The following is a 20,822-nucleotide window of genomic DNA, read 5'->3' as shown; positions in this document are numbered from 1 at the left end:
CTGCATTCTTTGTGGATGAGGAAAATGAGCCCTGTCAGTCTGTCCAGTGTGGAATTATATAGCTAAAGTTTGCCGGTGAAGTTGGGGTTAGAAATCAACCCTCCGTCAATTAATTTATCAGAGCTTGCACCCAGGCTCACACTGGGGCTCTGGAGGAAAAGAAGAACAATATTGAGAGAAATAATTCTTTCTCAAGTGTAACTGAGAGCCTCCCAGTTCCTGCTTCTTTGGCTCAAAGCTCATATTACTGGGAAGTCATCCTCCATTCCACTCCAGGGAAAATGGCTTCCTACTTTTATGTGAAAAGGAGCCACAAAGAATTCAGCATCATGAAACACCCTTAGCTCTATCAACAGAGAAATTTCTGTCTTCAAGGGAAGTCCACTTGATTTGCTTCTGCTTGAAGTGAAGCAGATAACCTCAATCAACATCTGATTACTTCTTTAATTTCCAGAGCTTGCTCATTACTGAAGCCACACTGTCTCTAGAGAAGGACCTGGAGTAACTCAGATTTTAACACACCTGGGCTGACAAGTTACTTAGCTTGGGCTCTAATTGAGAAATCAGTTATTTTACCCATTATTTTGCTAACATTATCAAAATCCTATGATACTCAAGGCCCTGAAATGACATTTTCCTCTCCTTTATCATTTGTACATGTGACTAGGAGAAAATTATGCGTGACGGACATGTCAAAGATACATAAGTTCTTGAAGAGATTCTTTCCTACTTGCTCTACTCACTGATCCGTTTCCACTGAACAAATTGAGTATCAGCATGAGAAGTCACAAGGCAGGGGGTTCATTCTTTCTCCCCTGCCTTGGCTTTCTAAAGTGTGTGAGTTTTATATTGTTGCTTTGCAAGATGTGAAGCTGTGTGTAAATTTGTGTGCATGTATGATGAATATTTTTCCCTGCTAAAAGGTACAATGAAATTGATAGTGACACTTTGCAAACCAACTCTCCAATAAGCTTCTAGTGTTTTTTTTTTTAGGTTTGCCACGAATCCTCCCAGCATTTCTGCAGATTGTAACTGAAGCTCAGCTTTTCTAGGAGGAAAATACCTGTTATTAAGGTCAACAACCTAAGAGTCACTCTTGATTCCTCTCCATTTTCAACTAAACAGCTGTTCTGTCTGTGATGCCTCCAGCATATGCTCACACCCCAACTGCCTCCAACCTCTCCCAAGGCAGCATCCTCTCAGTTGAGACCTAAGAAAACTGTCTCCCAAATATTTTCCTTGCTTTTATCTTTCCCTGAACTCTATTCTCCACATCACAGTCATTATTTGTTAATGGCTTTATTGAGTTCTAGTTTCTACACCATACAATTCACCCATCTGAGGTTTAAAATTCAATGGGACAATCAATTTTAGAACACTTTCATCACCTCAAAAAGAAGCCCTGTAGCCTTCAGCTATCAACCCCCAATCTCCCCACAAGCAAGCAGTCAGTAATCTATTCCCTGACTCTATACATTTGCCTATTCTTGACATTTTACACAAGTGAAGTCATACACTGTGTGATCTTTTGTGACTAGTTTCTTCCACTTAGCATAATGCTTTCAAGGTACATATATGTTGTGGCATGTTTCAGTTCTCCATGCCTTTTTATAGCCAAATGATATTCCACTACGTAGGTACATCACATTTTGTTAATGCAGTCATCTGTTGGTGGGCATTTAGATTGTTTCACTGTTATGAACATTCAAGTGCAAGTTTTGTGTGGACATGTATTTTCATTTCTGTTGGGTAAATACCTAGGAGTGGAATGGACATGTCATGGTAGCTCTGTCTTTCAGTTTTTCATAAATTGCCAGGCTGTTTTCCAAAGCTACAGCACCATTCTACACCATCCCCACCAGCAGCCACAAGGGTTGCAATTTGCCCATATCCTTGCCAACACTTGTTACGATCTGTCTTTTCAAGTATAGCCATCCAAATGGGTGTAAAGCGGTATCTCACTGTGGTTTTGATTTGCATTTCTCTGATGACTAAGGTGTTGAACATCTTTTCATGTGCTTCTTGACTATTTGTATATCTTCTTTAGAGAGAGATATATTCATAAACTTTGACCACTTTTAAATTGGGCTGTCATTTCACTTTCTTTGTAATGTCCTTCCATTGAAACACAAATGTTTTTAATTTTGATGAGGTCCAATTTATCTACTTTTTCTTTTGTTGCTTGTGTGTTTGGTATCATATTTAAGAATTCATGGCTAAATCCAATGTCACAAAGGTCTACCCTGTCTTCTCTCCTAAAAGTTTAAAAGTTTTTGCTCTCACATGTAGATCTTTGATCTATTTGGAGTTAACTGATGTGAAGAGTCCAATTTTATTCTTTTGCATGTGCCTATCTAGTTATCCCAGCATCATTTTTTTTTTTTTTTTGAGACAGGGTCTCACTCTGTCACCCAGACTGGAGTGCAGTGGCACAATCACAACTCACTGCAGCCTCCACCTCCCAGGCTCAAGTGATCCTCTCATCTCAGCCTCTCAAGTAACTGGGTTCACAAGCATGTGCCACCATATCTGGCTAATGTTTAAAAAAAAAATTTGTAGAGACAGTCTCACTATGTTGCCCGCACTGGACAGCATCATTAATTGGAAAGATTATTCTTTCCTCATTAAATGGTCTTGGTATTATTCTCAAAAATTAGTTGACTATAAAAAACTGGATGTGACCCTCAATTCTATTGCACTGATCTATATGTCCAGAATGACTGTTTAAAAGTGGAAATTGCATTATTACTCTTTCTAAAGTAATAGCCTAATGCCCAATACAAGTCATTCTCTATCCCAAGGATTCTTCACTTGGGGCCATATACTTCCAAGAGGTCCTTGGGCAGTACTCAGGGAGTCCATGATTTGGACCACAAAAATTACATCTTTATTTTTATTAACCTCTAATTCAAATTTGGCATTTCCTTTAATTATGAATATAGGCAATAAATTGTATCCTTGGGCAGTACTCAGGGAGTCCATGATTTGGACCACAAAAATTACATCTTTATTTTTATTAACCTCTAATTCAAATTTGGCATTTCCTTTAATTATGAATATAAGCAATAAATTGTAGGGAGCCAAAGGCCCATGGGATGTGACCAACTCAGCATTCCACTGGAGGCTATATGATCAAACAGCAAATTGTTTATCATGAATGCAGAATGTGAGCAAACTCAGGACTGCGCATGCCTCCAAGAGGTTTGCTGAGGGCCATAGCACTGGGCTCCTTAAAGTTATCTACTGGGAAATCTAGTGCCTATTGTGTGAAGAATGCAGTCTTGCAAGCCTGCTGTGACTCAAACTGCTGGCCGACAACCACCTGCCCCTTTCTCTTTATCTCTTTTGCCTAATAAATTCGGAGGACTGAAACAGCTCAGGGCCCTTGTCCACTAGAGGCAAGGAGCCCCCAACCCCTTTTTCCAAATATACTCTCTTGTCTTTGACTTTTATTCCCCAGTTAGCCCCCTTTGTTCACTCCACCAGGGATCATGGCAGGTTACAAGTGGTGCCCCGAACAGTGACAGAATCAGGTGTGTTCTACAATAAATTAGAATAGTATTAATGATACTTGTAATTTTTTAGCAACAGAAATCTCAGATATTTACATATAAGATTACAATTGTTACAGGTATCTCAAAGTATTACTTATATTAATCCTACTTTAAAATGATGGTGGTATATTAGAATTATTGCTGGATCTTCATAAAAATGCCCTAATCAAGAAGCAAGCAGACTTTATCATAATTTGTTTTTTATAATCTGATAACTGATTTTAATATAATCTGTTTTCTTATAATCCAATGTTTTTATATTATGCCTTTATAAATAATATTTTTCTGAGAAAGGGGTCATAGTCTTCACCAGACTGCCAAAGAAGTCCTCAGCACAAAACATTTAAGAAACCCTGTTTTTCCATTACCAGTTTTGTTTTCTTTCCAGCACATGGCATCAACTGAATTTATCTTATTTACTTGTCAACTTGTTTACGGTCTGTCTCTTTCTGATACTGGAATGTAAGTGCTTAGGGCTTAAAATAGTGTCAGGCACATAATAGGCATTCAATAAATATTTATTGAGTTAATTACATAATCATCAGCAATTTTCTAAACAAGAGCTAAATCATTGGCTTAATGAAAATAAAGACTACTAATACCAAATTAGTGACACGTAATCCATACTGAAAATTATTTTACATTTATGCCATCATCATCGTTAGATTTAATAAATGCCAGCAGGTCCTATGTGCTGTATTAAGTGCTTGATGCACAGTATCTCATTCACTATTCTCCATACTAACGACCAAGAATATCATTAACCATACTTACAGTTAAGGGAACTAAGCCTCAGAGAGGTTAATTTCTCACTCAGGGTCACATAGCTAACAAATGACAGAGTTGGGATTTGCAACCAAGCCTACCTGCCTTCAGAGTATTGATTTTTAGCTACAATAAAATACTTCTAAGAGAGGAGGAAATTTCTTCCTGTTCAATTGAGAAAGCTAAGATCCTGTGAAGTTAAGAAATGTGGCCCAGAACGCAGAGTTCAGTAGAGATTTCCAATAAAATGTTCTTTCCACTGTTCTCTTTATGAGCCACAGCAGGAAAACCCCTTAGCAGAACTGGGTGCTAACATGTTGCCTCCTTCGAGAAGATGAATTTTGGAAAAGATTTACTTTGCAAGCATAATTAATACTAGCAGGCATTAACTGAAGCCTGTTCTTTTCTTTCCTGGGGTCCAGTCTGCTTCTCTAAATATTGGGGCTTGGCCTTATTCAGGGCATTAAAGACTTCATTAGGCTGAAATCCAAGTTAATTTGATTGCACAATTATAAACTGTCCCTGGCTGGAGGTTGTCTCATTTGCCAGGTTGCAAGGGGGCAGCATGGCTGGATGACATGCTTTTGATCCCCAGCTTGAAGTTTCAGTGCTTTCTGGCTTTGACCTCATCAAGTTTTACAGAAAGGAAGTTAAATTGGAGCAGGGAGACAGATATTCTCCTTACTAAAGTTGTCAAGGGCACGCAGAGGACCATTCATCAGGTCTGCAAAGAAACAAGGCACAGGAAAAGTCCTGGTCACCTGGAGGTGGCAGCAAATGGGATCTAACCAAAGGTCCATTATGCCCAAGGTCACTCACCCACATGGCAAGCATACATCCAGGCTGACCCCTTTCCTCTTTCCTGTGCCTCATTTTCCCCTTACTGGCTAACAGGTTATTCAGCCCGGGTATGCAGAGGAGCCAAGGGAAGGAATAAATTGCATCGTTTTCAACAGGGATTTTGTTGATATTAGTAGAATCCAGAAGCACCCAGTTCATGGAGTAGCATTTTCCTCTCCTCTGCTATTCATGCAAGTGAACAAAGGACCCACTTCCAGCCTTCCTCAAGAGAGGCCTCTCCTCCAGCCAACAAAGTCCCTTCACTGACTATTTTTGTAGACATTAACTTTGCCCAAAGAGAGGCCTGGCCTTGCCCTCAGCTTCTGGGAGGCAATCTCTAAGCCCTTGGAGTGTCATGCCTGATAAAATGTCTTTTCCTGGGGTCTTGGGCTGGCCAGATTGTAACAGTGTTATTTTGGGTAGGGGCTGACAATGTCAGAAAGTCTAACAACGTGATTTATGGTGGAGGCTTTGGGTTACATGGTAGCCATCCACCTGCAGGGGAGCAGGGGACTGAGGCTGGCCATGAGGGCAGTCATTCAAGTTTACATGATCCAGTCCCAGTAAAAACTTTGAACTCCAAGGCCCGTGTGAGCTTTCTTGATTTACAGTACTCCTTGCATGTACTCCTTGCACGTAGTCACACATGCAAGGAGGTAACATGATGCTGGGAGGTAACATGATCCATGACTCCACATGGAGGAGATAATGAAAGCACCGTATTTGGATCTTTCCCAGACTCTGGCCTATGTACTTTGTCCTTTGGTTGATTTTAATCTGTATCTTTTCCCTGTAATAAACTGTAACCATGAGTATAATAGTCTTCAGTGAGCTCTGCAGTCCTATGCATTATCGGACCTGAAGGTGACTTGGGGAACGTGCCCAACCTGCAGTTGATGTCAGAGGGAGGATGGTCTTGGGGACTGCTCACCCCATGCCCCTCTTCTGCAGCATCCAAATTCTACCCATGCCTTGGGACCCAACTCTAGCCTGCCGTCCTCCCTTAAAGTTCCCTGGATTACTGCAACCAGCGAGTATGCTGGCTTCTACACTAAAACCTAGTGTTTCTCAAATGCTTTTTAGCAAATTCCACAGTAAGAAACAGAGTTTACATCACAAATCAGTATATTTATACAGTATACATATGTTTATACAATATACACACATTTATACAGTACATAGATCTATATATGTAATGGAAACAAAAGTTTCATAAAATCAAATTGAACTTCTCTAGCTATATTTCCATCTTAGGCTGATCAATCTCGTGTTTTATTGATTTATGTATGTACTTTTAGAGACAAGGTCCCACTCTGTTTCCCAGGCTGATCTCAAACTCTTGGCCTCAAGCCATACTCTTGACTCAGCCTCCTGAGTAGCTGGGATTATAGGTACAAGCCACCATGCCCAGCTATGTCATCTTTTTTAAATGCTTGTTTTTCCTTTCACACACCATGAATGAGTTGAGATTGCAGTTTTCAGAAGCACAGGTCTCGTCCATTATTCTGATAATTGATCTCTTTACTGCCTTACAAAACATCTTATTTTGTTTCTTAACTTCACTGTGTTTATATCTCATCTCTCTCAAGACCTGATTAAAAGTTTCAAAACAGACCTCAAAAAGAACAATACCAATAATATCTAATACTTTTTTTGGTCATGTCAAAGCTGGGCACTGTACTAAGAGCCTTTCCATGCAGTGTCTAATTGTTTCCACACACTACTATCAGGTAGGTATTATCCACTATGACATCTCTCATCACCACTTTCACCCCATGTGACAAAGGAAAGACTTCATAGCTTGGAAAGGTTAACTGGCTTGCCCAAGACAGCTACAAAGTAGTAGAGCCAAGTAAGCCAAGAAGGTCTGGTCTGATTCCAAACCCTGGTGTTCACCACTAGGCTCCTTTCTCCCTACTTTCTTTTTCCAAAATTGTTTTTTTAAAGACAGGGTCTCACTTTGTCACTCAGGCTGGAACACAGTGGTGCAATCAGGGCTCACTTCTGCCTCAAACTCCTGTGCTGAAGCCATGCTCCTACCTCAGTCTCTTGAGTAGCTGAGACTATAGGCACATACCACCATGACCAACTAATCTTTAAAAAATTTTCCAGGGCCTCACTACATTGCCCAGGCTGGTCTTGAACTCCTGGGCTCAAGTGATCCTCTTACCTCATGTAAGCCACCATGCCCAGCTACATTCCTACCCATTTTCATTCCCCGCCAGAGCTGCCCAGCAGACCTCTTTGCCCCAGAGTGGAAAGGGCACAGATGACAAATACGAATATACAATTCTGGCCCAGTGGGCTCAAAGAGGAGGGAGTTGGCAATGTTTCCTCTTCAGCTCACTCTTTTCAAGCAAAGCTCTGTGACCTTCTACCTGAAGGCAGCGCTCTCAGGCCTGTCTATTACGGTTCCCCTCACTCATCTCAGGAGAGTCTCCTTCCAGAATGCCAGGCACCCCTGCCTGCCTCCCCACTGCCTCGTCTTCCCTGCACCAATTAAACTGTCACAGTCGGCTGGCTTGGAGGCAGGTGAGGCCAGGAAGAAATTTGAAGGAAGCTGGGAATTCAGATGAGATGAGGCCTCCTTGTGCTGAAGCTCCTCTTCTGTTTTCTGTCAAACTGGTCTGAAGACTGATTGGATGAGCCCATAGAGATCCCTGGCAACTCTCTACACTCACCTCTTCCTCTCCAATGGAGGGTGAGAAATACAGCCTTGTACAGAAGTGGCAGCTTTTGCATCTGTTTGGGTCCCCAGTGGTCCCTAGTTCCTGGTGCAACAGCAGTGGGCCTCAGGTGGAATGATTTTGGCTGGAGATTGTTTGCATCCTGGAATCACTGCCTAAAGAGGAATTTGTCCTCTACAAACAAGTGCTAACCCACAATACATAAGAGAAGCAAATCAAAGAGCTCTTAGGCTTGGCCTAATAGATGCATCTTGTCTTACCTACCCCTTTTAGTGTTGTCTGTTATTGGAGGAAGAGGTAGGAAGCCTAGGGCCTCCCTCCCAGAGTTTCCTTAGCATCACCTGTCATTGTTGAGATTTTGAATGCATTGCAGGTTAAGGGACACTTGATCAAGAAGGGAAAACACTGCAGAGACTTTCACTTAGACATGTTTTGTATGTCATGCAGGGAAAAGTTCCTAGTCAACCTCTGCTTAACCTTCAGGTTTGAAGGGCCCTCTGTCAGTCACGTGATCTTCATGGCAGAAGAAACAGGAGTGAATGAGCAGATGAATCCATCTTAAGAGAACAGAAATCCTTAGTTTGGGTTTCATGGACCAACTTTAGGGTACCTGGCAGGCAAAATTTTTGCAGCTTTCATCCAATTCCCAAATGGGTGTTTGACCTACAAAAGAACCACCACTAGTCTACATGGTAATATACATACATTGCCTTCTATAATTTTACTTGCTGTAGCTGCCAAATCTTACTCATTCATACTTCCTCCAAGCATAAGCACATGCATGCACACAGACACAGCCGCCAAATGCACCCTCCTTGTCTACTCTTCAGCCTCACCTCATACCTGATAACAAATTGTACTCAAAGGCACTGGAAGACCACACGGCTGCCTGGAGCACCTTTCAATTATTAATGCTGTTCTTTAAAGGCCTTGTCTTATTATTTCTATTCATGCTATTATGAAGAGGGCAAACTCCTTAATGCACTCCTCTGCCACTTCCTCCCACTGCTAGAGGAAAAGCACATGCTAGGTACAGTCATCTAATAGCATCCACGTTATTTTCACCTTCTCTGCACACTGTCCCTGCAGTTCTCTCTAGGGCCTCAAGATCAATTGTATCTCAAACTGGGCCATGGGTTCATTTTCTGCGTTTTCTGGCATGGAGTGAGAGTAGGGGGTGTATGGAAATGCCAGCTCTCAAATTACAAGATGGCAGGTCTCTGGATGGGTGTGATGAGCAACATGAGATAGGTATCCTTGTTAAGGACAACTGCCTTCCAGCAGATTCCAACATCAGAGGTCCTGGAGCCCTACCTACTGTTTCTTACTGAGAGTGTCCTGACAGGTAAAAGGTGGTGTGAGTATCTTCCACGGGGAAAAGAGACTAATGAGGCAGCTCTACTGAAATGGCAGTTGATATTAATGGGGCCATCTATTTCCTACTTTGAAAATATCTGAGCTGTAAGCTCAGATACTACTATCACTAACTGCCAAATTTCCATGAAAAAGGGTCAGTGATGAAGTTGTAGCCTAGATTTGGGACCATGTCTCAGGAGAAAAGTCTAGGTATGCCTCCGATTTTGTTTTGGAAGGGACGATACCATAAGAATTTCATCAGTAAATATTAAATACAATGTTCAGCAAATTGTGAACTTTAGGGTTCATGAAAACTAAAGCCAGGATTTATCCATGTCAACCTGTACCTTATACCCACATATGTTAGAAACTAAATCAAGTTTCATACAACGTGCCCATTTAGCTAAGTAAGTCAGAGGATAGTTTCCAATAATTACTAACACTTATACACTTAGTATAATCAACTCTTCTAGTCACGTTAATATCCTGGCAGAACAGACAGATTTGGGCCTCTCTTCTTATAAAAAAAGAATCTGACAATTTAAGGGGCATATGTTCACTTCCATTTATGTCCTGGAAAATATGCCCTGTGACTTAGCAACCATGTTTTAAAAGCTCTTGCAGTTCTTAAACAAACAGAGTGTATGTTTATGAGGTTCTAACGACGTTATTTTCAGAGATGATGTAGAGTTAGTGATATGTAGCTCTGGGGCTTACAGTAAGTTGTAGATGATTTATTGGTGTGGCATACAGTATTTGCCTCGAGAAAAATGGAAATTTAAGCAGTGTTTGAAAATGTGTTAGATGGCAAACAACCCGGGGCACCCTGAGACCAAAGGCTTCCCATCTTAGAGACAGAAGGGGTCCTTTTTGGGAGATGGAGGAGCAAGGGTTAAGAATGTTTCCTGGCACTCAGGGAGCACAGCCAATTCAAGGCCAGAAAGAGAGACAGTTTAGAATAGAGGCTGAAAACAGGAGGCCCAAATCTGGCCTGCAGAGGTGTTTTGCTTGGCCTGCAAGTACTTTAAGAGTTTTGGATTTGAGGCCAATATTTTAAAATTGGAGATTCAACATAAAATCCAGTATTCTCTCTCCTCTTTGAAACACAGGAAGATCTGGCCACAAGAGCCTGCACTTCTGCATAGGAACAATGAGCTGGACCTTGGAAGCCACTTTAGGTGAGGCTTCAGCTCTCATCGCAGTCCTCACCAGATCCGCCTCACTCATTTCCAACGTCTGCCCTTCCCTGTCCAGCTGAATTTGCAAACTTCGGATAAAAAAATGTTATTTTGTACTGTTGCACTCTCAGCGAACAGATCTCTTAAATCAGTAAGACTCATTGTCAGATAAAAGAATGGAAAAGGCACATGTTTTTCCAAAACTCGGGAGAAAAGCAAGACTATTAAGCTGTCTTAAAATTTTTGTTGTATCCATTGTTTTGAATGCTGGGTTGCTGAAATTCCTATTTCCCAAAGCCAAGTTATCAGACAGGGCTTAAAATAAAATGCTTATTTTAATTTTCTCATTTGAAACAATTAGACCACATTGAAGGGGTGTAGTATAAGGCATCTGTCTCTGAGCATGTTTTTTTATCTGTGAAAATTTCCAGAAAGATGGGGCTGTCGGAAAGGGAGAAATAAAGTCAATTTCTCCAGCAGGCAGTGCGGGAACAGTGCCTGAGGCCACTGTACTTTGGGACACAAAAAGTCTAAATTTTAACTTCTTTAAAATCAGAAGAAAATAAATATAATAATAATAAATGACGAATAATAATAATGAATCCAGGCTGGGCACAGTGGCTCACGCCTGCAATGCCAACACTTTGAGAGGCTGAGGTGGGAGGATTGCTTGAGCACAGGAGCTTAAAACCAGTCTGGGCAACACAGTGAGACCCCCCATCTCTACAATAATTTTTTTTTAATTAGCTGGGCATGATGGTGCCCACCTGTAGTCCCAGCTACTCTGAAAGCTGAAGCAGGAAGATTACTTGAGCCCTGGAGGCAGAGGTTGTTGTGAGCCATGATTGCACCACTGCACTCCAGTCTGGGCAACAGAGTGAGACCCTGTCTAAAAGAAAAAAAAAAATTAGCCAGCCATGGTGGTGCATTCCTGTAATCTCAACTACTCAGGAGACTGAGACTGAAGGATCACTTGAGCAAAGAGGTCAAGGTTACCGTGAGCTATGATCATGTCAGTACACTTCAGCCTGGGTGATAGAGTGAGACCATGTCTCTAAAAATAATAGTAATAATAACAACAATAATAAATCCAGCCTGGATTATATTCATTCTTATACCAATGCAGCCACAAAATATAATATTTAATATTCTTATGGAAGAATTGGCTCAACAAGGCCAACGTACCTAGAGTCCATGGAAATCACAGCATGGAGCTGGAGGCAAATGCTGGTCTTCAGACCAACATCCATGTCCACACTGTGGCCTGTTTGCGAGCAGTACAAGCTCATTTTACTGCCGACTCTCCTCCCCATCATGCCCCTGTGATGCTCTGTATGTGGCAAGTTCGTAACAAGACCCCTGTAAAGTACATCACACACTGACCTCAGTTTCAAAAAGATACAGTGGCTGCCATTCAGATGCTTCTGGAAATTTCCAAATAAAAATTTCCAAAAGTTTTAATCACCTATCACTGGACAACAGGTATTACTGCCACTGGATAGAGTCCGCTTCTCTGATTATTTTATGCCGTCCCTGAAGCATTCTCAATCCCTAATCTCAGTGGCTGATTTCAAGGCAAGGTTTTGCTTGACTTAGCATAAACTGAAAATCACAAAGCCCAAGTACAGGCCATAATGAGAGTCTTCTCTTGTGGACTCCTAGAATTGAGGGCAGACTGAGTTTTCTGTCTATTCAACTCAAAATCTCCCTTAGAGCCAAAATATGTTATAGCATCCAGCTATCTTTTCAACTCCTCAACCTTCAGCACTTACTGTGTGCAATGCTCATATTAGTCATTGATATATTGCTTAGTGATGCCTTACTTGTTCTTGTTTTGTTATCTTATTTTTCCTTTATATATGGCTGGACTTCCTGCCCCTTGTAAAAATATGTATAATTTAAATATCTTAAAGGAAAAGATCTAGCATTATACATAAGTACTCAAAATTCCCCAGTACCTAGCAAAATGCCTTATATACAGTTTGTACTCAGTGGAGAGCTATTATCTGATTGGTACCTTTAAGGCCATAGGTACACAGACAGCTCTCAGCCTCATCTCTGCTACTGTGACGAGCCTGGTTGCCAATTCCCCCATGCTCTGCTTCTCCACTGAATTTTTAGGCAGGACATAATTGTTTCCTACACACACACACACACACACACACACACACACACACACAGAGTCTTTCTCTCCCTCTCTCTCTTTTCTCCCAAACTCTATGAACAAAGACATATGCATCAAAAAGTCCCAAGGGCATTGTTGCTTTGAGAGTTCTATTTTTAAGCCACAAATGACTCATCACCAACTAGAGTCTCCCCAAAGCTACATGTGTCAGGCTGTCAGGTCAAAAGACAAGGGGTAAAAGACAAGGAAGAGTTCACTTCTCCTCCAGCCCATGAACCCCATGATAAAGCTGTAAAAGCTGCCACCACTCCACACACCACACCCCACCCCTGCCACAGTTGTGTTAGGCACAAGCACTGCACTTGTGTTTGGATTAAACTGTTCTGAGCTATAACATTTCGCTCCAGCTGGCTCCTATCCTGATCTCTCAGCCATCTCTGAATGCATGTCAGCCTGTGACTATAGGGAAAGGCCCAGTGCCATATGACAGGGAGGAGATGCAGCCCCCTTGCGGTATAAACTCAGGCTTGTTGTAGAGGACAGAAGTAACTAGTGGGCTAGTGGGTCTGAAAGGGAATGCATTTCCTCATTTGCCCTGAAACAATTATTCTTTTAAAAAGAATAAGAGAGGGCTAAGAGAGTGCCAGATTGTCCAAAGCATTCTTTTTAAGTTCTGGAGAGTGGTGAGAAGGGAAGAAATAATTCATCCTAATTTTGGAAGGCAAAGTAGATAGGGATGTATAGACATAGTTATCAGATAGTGTTTCCACAGGGGAAACAAATGAGCAATTGGGCAAAATGTCCTCAAAAGTTATGCATAACGAATTCCAAACAGGCCAAAACAATGTGTTCAGCTCTTCAATGTGTTCAGCCCTGTGTTACCCTTCCACAGTGGAGCTGAACTCTTAACTCTACCCATCCCCAACTCCACGCCGAAATAGTACAAAAAAGAGAGGGAGACAGTGGGGAGGGAGAGAGAGAGATTAGTAGGAGGGTCATAAAATCAAGGAATTCAAGGCATCTTACCAGTGAGGATGAAATAAACTAATCCCACGCAGCCACCTGGCTGGATTTGATCTTTTCCACCTGGGATTATCTTTGTTCTTTCCCATGGCCCTAAAGGTTCCCCCATGATAAGGGCCTAGAAGTCCAGAATTGGCATAAAAAGACAATATATACTTTGCTATTCAATGAGTAGGTTATCATGTCTTTGTTCATTTTTGTATTTAGTAGAAAGAACCCAGGAGATCAAGTAGAAAAGGACTGGGAGAGAAGAGCTCTATCTTCCAGCTCCAGCTCTGCCCCTGGCTGGTCGGATGACCTTGAGGAGGTCCCTCATCCTCATTCCTCAGGAAAGGATGCTGATGCTCAGAGAACAATGTCACCATTTGGGATCCAATGCCTCTTTGACTCTAATACTATATTCTACAGTTGTCTTTTGTGGCAGACCTGAAAGGTTCAGCTCAGTCCTCCCGCCCTTAACTAGTATAGTCCCTGATTTCCCCAATGAAATGCCAAAGATAAGCAGTTCCCTTAATGCTTCTAGATGCCATTGCCTATGATGCCTAGGTACCACTTGTGCAATGAGAAATAAGCAAGAAAGACAAGATTTCCTCACCAACGTGGAAGGGAGAAGGAGGAAGGGTGCTAATGCTCTGAAGTTTGACATAAATAAAACCAATCTGTTTGACAACCAAAGAACAGATCCTGTCCCCAAAATCTACCTATATGGAGACAATGACATATATACAAGTTGACTCTGTTACTTGGCATAATCTCCACCTGTCTTCTCTACCAGGCTTTCACTCGATTCATGAACAAATGGCAATATGGAAGGTCAGATGAGCTAGGAAGGCTGAGTTAGAGTTACTCTCATATCAGAGCACCAAGTGTTGCTATTAAAGGGTACATTCTGAAGGGGGACAAGGACTTCCCATTGGAGTTATTTACAGCCTCTTTGCCCTGAAGAAGTCTTCTCTTCCACCATCCCCGAGTGGGCTCGGCTCCTCTACCATCTGACATTCCATTCTTTCAACAGCTGCTGGCTCTCCTGTTGTGTTCCCTTCACAGATGTGCAGTGCCGTTCTGAACATCCTGCCCTTGAACTTTCCCTACCCATAATTTTCCAAACCAAAGCCTGGCAATAAAAATGTCAGTGAGGGATGGAGAAAATTGGGGGGAGTATTTTAAAAGGAAAAAAAAAAAACAGGGAGGTGCTTTGCACACACAGTGATTTGTGTTGACTTCTTCAACAAAGGTTAAATGCATGCCGTGACTTCTCAAAAAGGGCACGAAGGCAGAGAGCTGGAGCTAATTTTCCAAAACACTACCTAGAAAGGCTGTGTTCCATAAACGAACTGGTTACAGAGTATGCTGGTGAGCTTCCTTTTCTATGTCACAGGCTGCCCATCTCATCACGCTGCAGGATGGGGTACACTAAAGGGGATAGTGAAAGCTGGTATACATAGTCCTTTACAGTTTAAAATGCACTGTCATGAATGGGATGGGATCTGTGCTGTCCTCACAGCTCTCCCAGGTGCCTGTCTTGGGGCCGAGCACAGGAGAGGCAGTGGGTCTACACCTGTGCCTAGTCAGTTTGAACAAGGCTGGAGAAGGAAGCCAGATACTTTATGTCATTTCAAAGACCTCCATCCTATGTGGCTCCATTCTTTGGGGCCAAATTTTTCTGAAGTCCATTAGTTTGATAATACCAACTCTCTAGGCATATAAACATTGTGTAACATAATGCAAAACTATAACAAATCAACTAATTCTGTAACTCTCTAAAAGAGATAAAAGAATGTATCTCATGGGGAAACAGCATTTCTCATATCTATTTCAGTATGCCAAGTCACAGGGACAGATTAGGTAAGGATAGGAAGGCCAAAGAGTCTTTCTACTTGGAAACACACCCCTAGGTGGTGGAAGCTAATGAGGAACAATCAGCTCTCCTTGTTTTTTGTTCATTTGATCCTATCCCATTGCAAAATGCTGCCACTCCACTGAGATAACAGAGAAGCTGGTCTCATTAAGCCATTATTAGGAAGGACTGAATCAAGGCCCAAACAGACATCAGACAACACCTGACCCAGGGCAGTGTCTTACATGGAAGGCCTATGATAGGAGCCTCCCACATACCCACAACTGCACACTTGGTTCTCAGGGTGAGAAATGGAGAAAGGGAGAACAAAAGAGAAAACAAGACCAGTGCATTGGCAGGATGAGGTGATGCAACTTCCCACTCTTGCAACATCTCATTAAACCCCGTCAGTTACTTCCACAATCTGGAAATTTACTTCTCGACACTAAAAGAGAGACGGCTTTAGAATGAGCCATGCTGGAATCTAATCCTGGCTCTACTGCTTACTAGCTACGTAGCTTGGGCTATGCCTGCAGCTTCAGCCTCCTCATCTGTAAAGTGGGAATAGTAATACCTATCCTAAGAAGTTGTTAGGGGAATTCAATGAGGCTGCATGTGCTATTTTTGGTAAAGTGCCTAGCTCTGTAGCTCACAGACAGTACATAATCAGTGAATGTTAGTTCCCTCCAACGACTTGCCCTCTCTTCCCTTTTGAAAGAGAATTTCTAGGCCAAGGGATGAGAGGCCAGGCTATGTGAAGACCGGGGAGGGAGAAACTACTGGGCGACTAACCAGTTCTGCTAACTCTGGACATCCCCAGTACATCCCCAATACATCAATGGTGCCAGTTTTATTTTCAGAGACTATGAAAACAATCTGGTCAACTTCTATCACAATCTTAAAGATAGTTTTCCTTAACCATAAGCAATTTTACTGCCTGGAAAATATTCAGCATTATCACATTTGAAGATGTTACAAACTAATAAATGAATACAAAATGAATAAATGGGTGAGTGGATGCAAAAGTAACATTTTAAAAGACTGGGGAGAGGCCATTTTCCAATCGTAACCCCACTGTTGCCTTGGCAATTGTGCCCTTGGGTGAGATGCTCTACAAAATTTGTGCTGCCATTTCCTTCTTCCTAACGTCCATATCCCCAGAACAGCAGTGCTGATACCAGAAGCCAAGAGCAAAGACTGGCAAAATCAGCAAGTGCCCCCATTGTGTGCCAGCCATTTTGGAGCAGATAAAGTCATTAAGGAAAAATTTAACAACGTATAACCTTTCAGCTTTACTCTGCGAACAGCAGGTAGCTTCCCTTTCAGAGACAGGAGCCTGCATTGAAGTCACCAGTGAGCAGGACTTGACCTTCATTTTCAGTACACGCTGCATTAAATATTCATAATCCACGTAACCGTAGCATAAGAAGTAGCAGCGTTTAAACATGAATCAAAGGAATAAATATCTTCACACATGTGAGTCATCCTTTCCCAGAATGCCCCTGGTGAAAATGCAAATACCCAGAGCTCTGGGCCTCTGTCTCTTCCAACTTTCTCTTGAAATTCTGAAAGCAACAGGGACTGCTGCATTATGCAATCCATGAATCTCGCTCTCATGCTGACACTGGTGGGTCTTTGTTTTTTTTCCTTATCTGTTAGATAAGAATTGCTGTTATTGTGTCAAAGGGAGGAAATAGACAAGAACGGAAGCAGCAATGGTGACATTAGCACCCACAGGGCATCTGCAGGCACTCTTGACTTGGTTGTACAATTTCTAAAAAATCTTTGCTTCACAAGGATCAGAATATGTGGGAGGACAGGGTTGGCGTTGGTGTCGGGAGACATCAGAATTAGGAGCTAAAGTGACGTGTGACATAAATCGGGCAGGAGTCCTTTTAAAAAGAATGCAAAAGAAAGGGAGCTTTTTGTACACAATCCACTTCATGTGGCTAATTGGAGATCTTTGGGGAGATGGTGTGTGGAGGGCTCAATGCTTGTCTATGCTTGTAAAGGCACTGACGTGATGTCAAACCAAAGACTTGGTCCAGAGGCATCTTCCTCTGCTTGGGTGTTTCTAGAGAGTCTACTGCTGGAATGATAAAGCATAATTTTAATAAGGTTTAATGTAATTATCTTTGGTTTTCAATTCCAGGAGCTCTGAGGACAATCTGTCTTAGCTAGATAGTAATCACTTGCAGCTACACAAATGAGTCTTCCCTCACAATCACCCTAGGATCATTAAGATCAGACCCAAAGAAAACGCCCTATGCTGGGATTTGTCTTTGCCTAATGGCCAAAAATGAAAGGTGTGCAGCTGTCTTTGGAAGTGACTTATCCATCACCTCTGGATAGTAAAAAGAGCTTTAAAAGGTTAAAAAGATCATAAACCACCAATGATGACCTTTCTCTGAGCTGTATTGCTAATGGACAGAAGTAAAATAACTACCTGGCCTGCTTGTCCACTTGCACAACTGGAGCTGGCCTGCCTCGAGACATAGCTGGTCCAGCAGACCTCGGGAGCCTGTTTTATACATTAATCGGCATTCCTCACACTTTTCAAAGGGCTGGGTACAGAGAGCCTGGAATCTCAAACTTGTGCTACAGGATAGTCCTCAGCATTCTGGAGGGGAGGGGCAGCTCTGGCTAAAATTCACAGAGACAAGCCATTTCACCCATGTCTGTTGGTTTAGATTCACTTGGGGGAAAGCCTATAGACTGTCCCCTGATTTATTTATTTGAAGGGTGTAAATACTAGCTACAATTCATCTGGAGAATTCTGGGTGCTTTTTTTCCAGGGTGATGATTTAGTATGACTTCCACGAGAAGTTTAAAGCTGTCTTTCCAAAATACCCAGATGGCCAGCCAAACCACGAATGTGTAAAACTGGTAACAGTTTTGAATGAAAGACATGGATTTTAAGAACGTATATTCTACTTTCTCACTTTCTTTCCATTTGCATCTTATATGTGGATAGAACTTCATTTTTTTTCTCATTCACTAAGCTCGATTATAATTTTTTAATAGGTTTCACTGTGTTTTATTCCTGGAAATCTATGGACTTACCATAGAGATGGCTTTAGAGATTCTACACTAATTCTCTCCCAAACTAAAGCTGAGCTTGCTTGCCATCTTTCCCAAGGAAGATGGAAAACTCCGTTGTGCTGAATCCACTGATTGGGCCTGCCACCGGACAGAATCTTCGGATATGCTCTCAGAACAAAATGAAGTCATGAAAATGAAAAGTTTCTATATAAATAACCAGAAGGTCTTCTTATAAACAAAGCCTTGCTATGCCAAATCACACGGTTTAGCAACAGAGAAGAAAGGCTAAAGCTGGGATGAGGCTACGACAGTCCTCAGGCAGAATGGGAATAGCCTTGTTTCTAACCTTATGGGCATTTTTGCCAGGAAAAGGTGAGGACAGGACTGAAGTTCCATCCTTGGGATAGACTATTTGCAAGTTCATAAAAGAAACCAGAATCAGAGAGGACTCCCAGTGCTGTCTTCCCCAAGGCTTAGAAGGATCACAATTAAAGCCAAAGGACATTGAGATGGTGTAGGACATTAGCGGAAGAGGGTATGCATTGGGGAATTTCATTCCTTTTCATCTTCTTACATGGAAACAGAGAACACCAGGATCTACAGAACAAAAGACTGCCTCATAGTAGACTGTAAAAAAAGACACAATCCAAATCCATCTAAAGAGCATTTTATTTCTGAGAAATACAGAGGGACAAAAGGTAAAAAAAACAAAAACAAAAACAAAAAAACGAAAAGGGAAGGAAGGAGCTGGCTGAGGCATCTGGACTTCTAACCCATCAACACACTCACCTCCACATTAGGGTTTTCTTTCTCTGGGACACACAAGCTTCAAGCCCAAACCTCTTTCCTGAGTCTCAGCATGGAAGTTGGCAGGGTCTGCACCCCTCGACATGTGAGAACACCCCTGGAGAGAGATTGGAGAAATCAGACCAGGGGCTTTAGAGGATCTTCAGTTCAATACAAATAGGGTCCAGAATCATTAAGAGTAAATATTTAAAAGGGGGCTTACCTTCAATGACATGCCAATGGGAGTCTTCCAAACTTAAACAAGTTCTTCTCTTTCTTGGATCGGGAGAGCTGATGGAGGGAGCATGTGGAATCTTGTCTCCTGACAGCGTTTAAAGGACTCTCCATCTGAGATGGGTGAGGGCAGCCCAGCCTCGCATGTGGGGTGGACTGAAGGACCTCTGATAGGCTTAGACTTGGCTGACTTCCAGAGACAGGTTATTAAAGGAGATTTTTTTTTGTTTTCCTTGACTGACATTTTGGCTTCTCCACCCAAATGCACAAAATCCTTGGCCGGTGACCAGATGGCTCTGAGAAATTCTGAGTTTAGCTGTGCATGAAATTACCACCATCCCAAGCCACAGGAAAGGAGCACTAAGCTCAGCATTCAGGCACACCAGAGTCTGAGCCAACAGGCACACCAAGCAGGTTTCTTAGTATCAAAGTCTAGTAACCAACCATGCCAGGGATAGAGTTCAAAGTTCAAAACACTCACACAGTGGACAATAAGGGCAACAAGCTCAAGGCCATTGTCACCAGAGTTGCCAAGTTCACTCCACAACAGAAAATGAGTTAGACTCCAGCTTGTTTCCCAGATGCCGTCAACTTCATGATTGCAATAGTATAGTTGGAACAAATTATTTCCTCAGTGTTGGCACCTGCAGGAATCAGGGCAGAACTGGCTGCAACGTTGCAGTTCTAGTCTGTGCCCTCTTCATCCTTCTGCAGGGTCTTTATCATCTGTCACTCAGGCTCACTCTGGAGCACCAGTCCATTCAGCTGGCACCCAAGGAGTCTGCATGAGTGTCCACTCTAGAAGTCCTCAAATGGCCAGGGCCTCCACCTCTGGAGGTCATGATGAACTCCTCCATCCATCTCCTTACCTTCACAAGTCAAGAAGCACCAGCGTGCAATGCTTCAGCTGAATACCCGATTGGCAGGTGAAAGGATAGCACCATGCTTTCTAATCTGACCTCCAGTAAGACCAAAGCATTGGAAACCCAATTGAGAAAAGGATCCTACAACCATAGCAAGAATGGCTCAGACCCTCATCTGTGGGAAACTGTCACCCTCCCAGAAGTTGCAAATTCCCATCAAGTCATCTTAACTACTTGACATCTTCAGTGCAAATACATCATCAGGAAACAGCTCTTTAAAAATAAGTAATACCCAGCAAGAAGACTTGACCTCATATACCTCACCCTCCTATACCAGCGGACTCAAAGTAGCCTTCCTTCTGAGAACTTTCTTTCCCATTTAGAAAGTCAGTACAGTACAGCCCTAGCTTCCTCCAAAATCTTCTGCACTCAGAAGGTCTTGCAAATGTTGGTGTCAAGGTAAATAAATGGATCAACGTAAAGACTCATGATTGTTTATGAAACGAGGGCAAGAAAGTGTATTTGAATACTC

The 20,822-nt window shown here is 42.2% G+C and overlaps 1 protein-coding gene and 1 long non-coding RNA gene across 13 annotated transcripts in view; both read right to left on the bottom strand.

The window, feature by feature from the left end:
• Positions 1-20,822, bottom strand: part of KCNMA1 (potassium calcium-activated channel subfamily M alpha 1) — an 838,033-nt gene that overhangs the window by 357,516 nt on the left and 459,695 nt on the right. The gene's annotated exons all lie outside the window — the stretch shown is intronic.
• On the bottom strand, positions 957-20,813 carry LOC134762053 (uncharacterized). The gene is made up of 2 exons (XR_010141551.1): positions 19,417-20,813; positions 957-19,311 (listed from the first exon to the last, which is right to left on the bottom strand). It is a non-coding gene; the product is annotated as an uncharacterized LOC134762053 (long non-coding RNA).

The sequence above is a fragment of the Pongo abelii genome, chromosome 8, assembly GCF_028885655.2.
Source record: "Pongo abelii isolate AG06213 chromosome 8, NHGRI_mPonAbe1-v2.0_pri, whole genome shotgun sequence".
Lineage (NCBI taxonomy): Eukaryota > Metazoa > Chordata > Mammalia > Primates > Hominidae > Pongo > Pongo abelii.
This window is presented reverse-complemented; position numbering and strand designations above follow the sequence as displayed.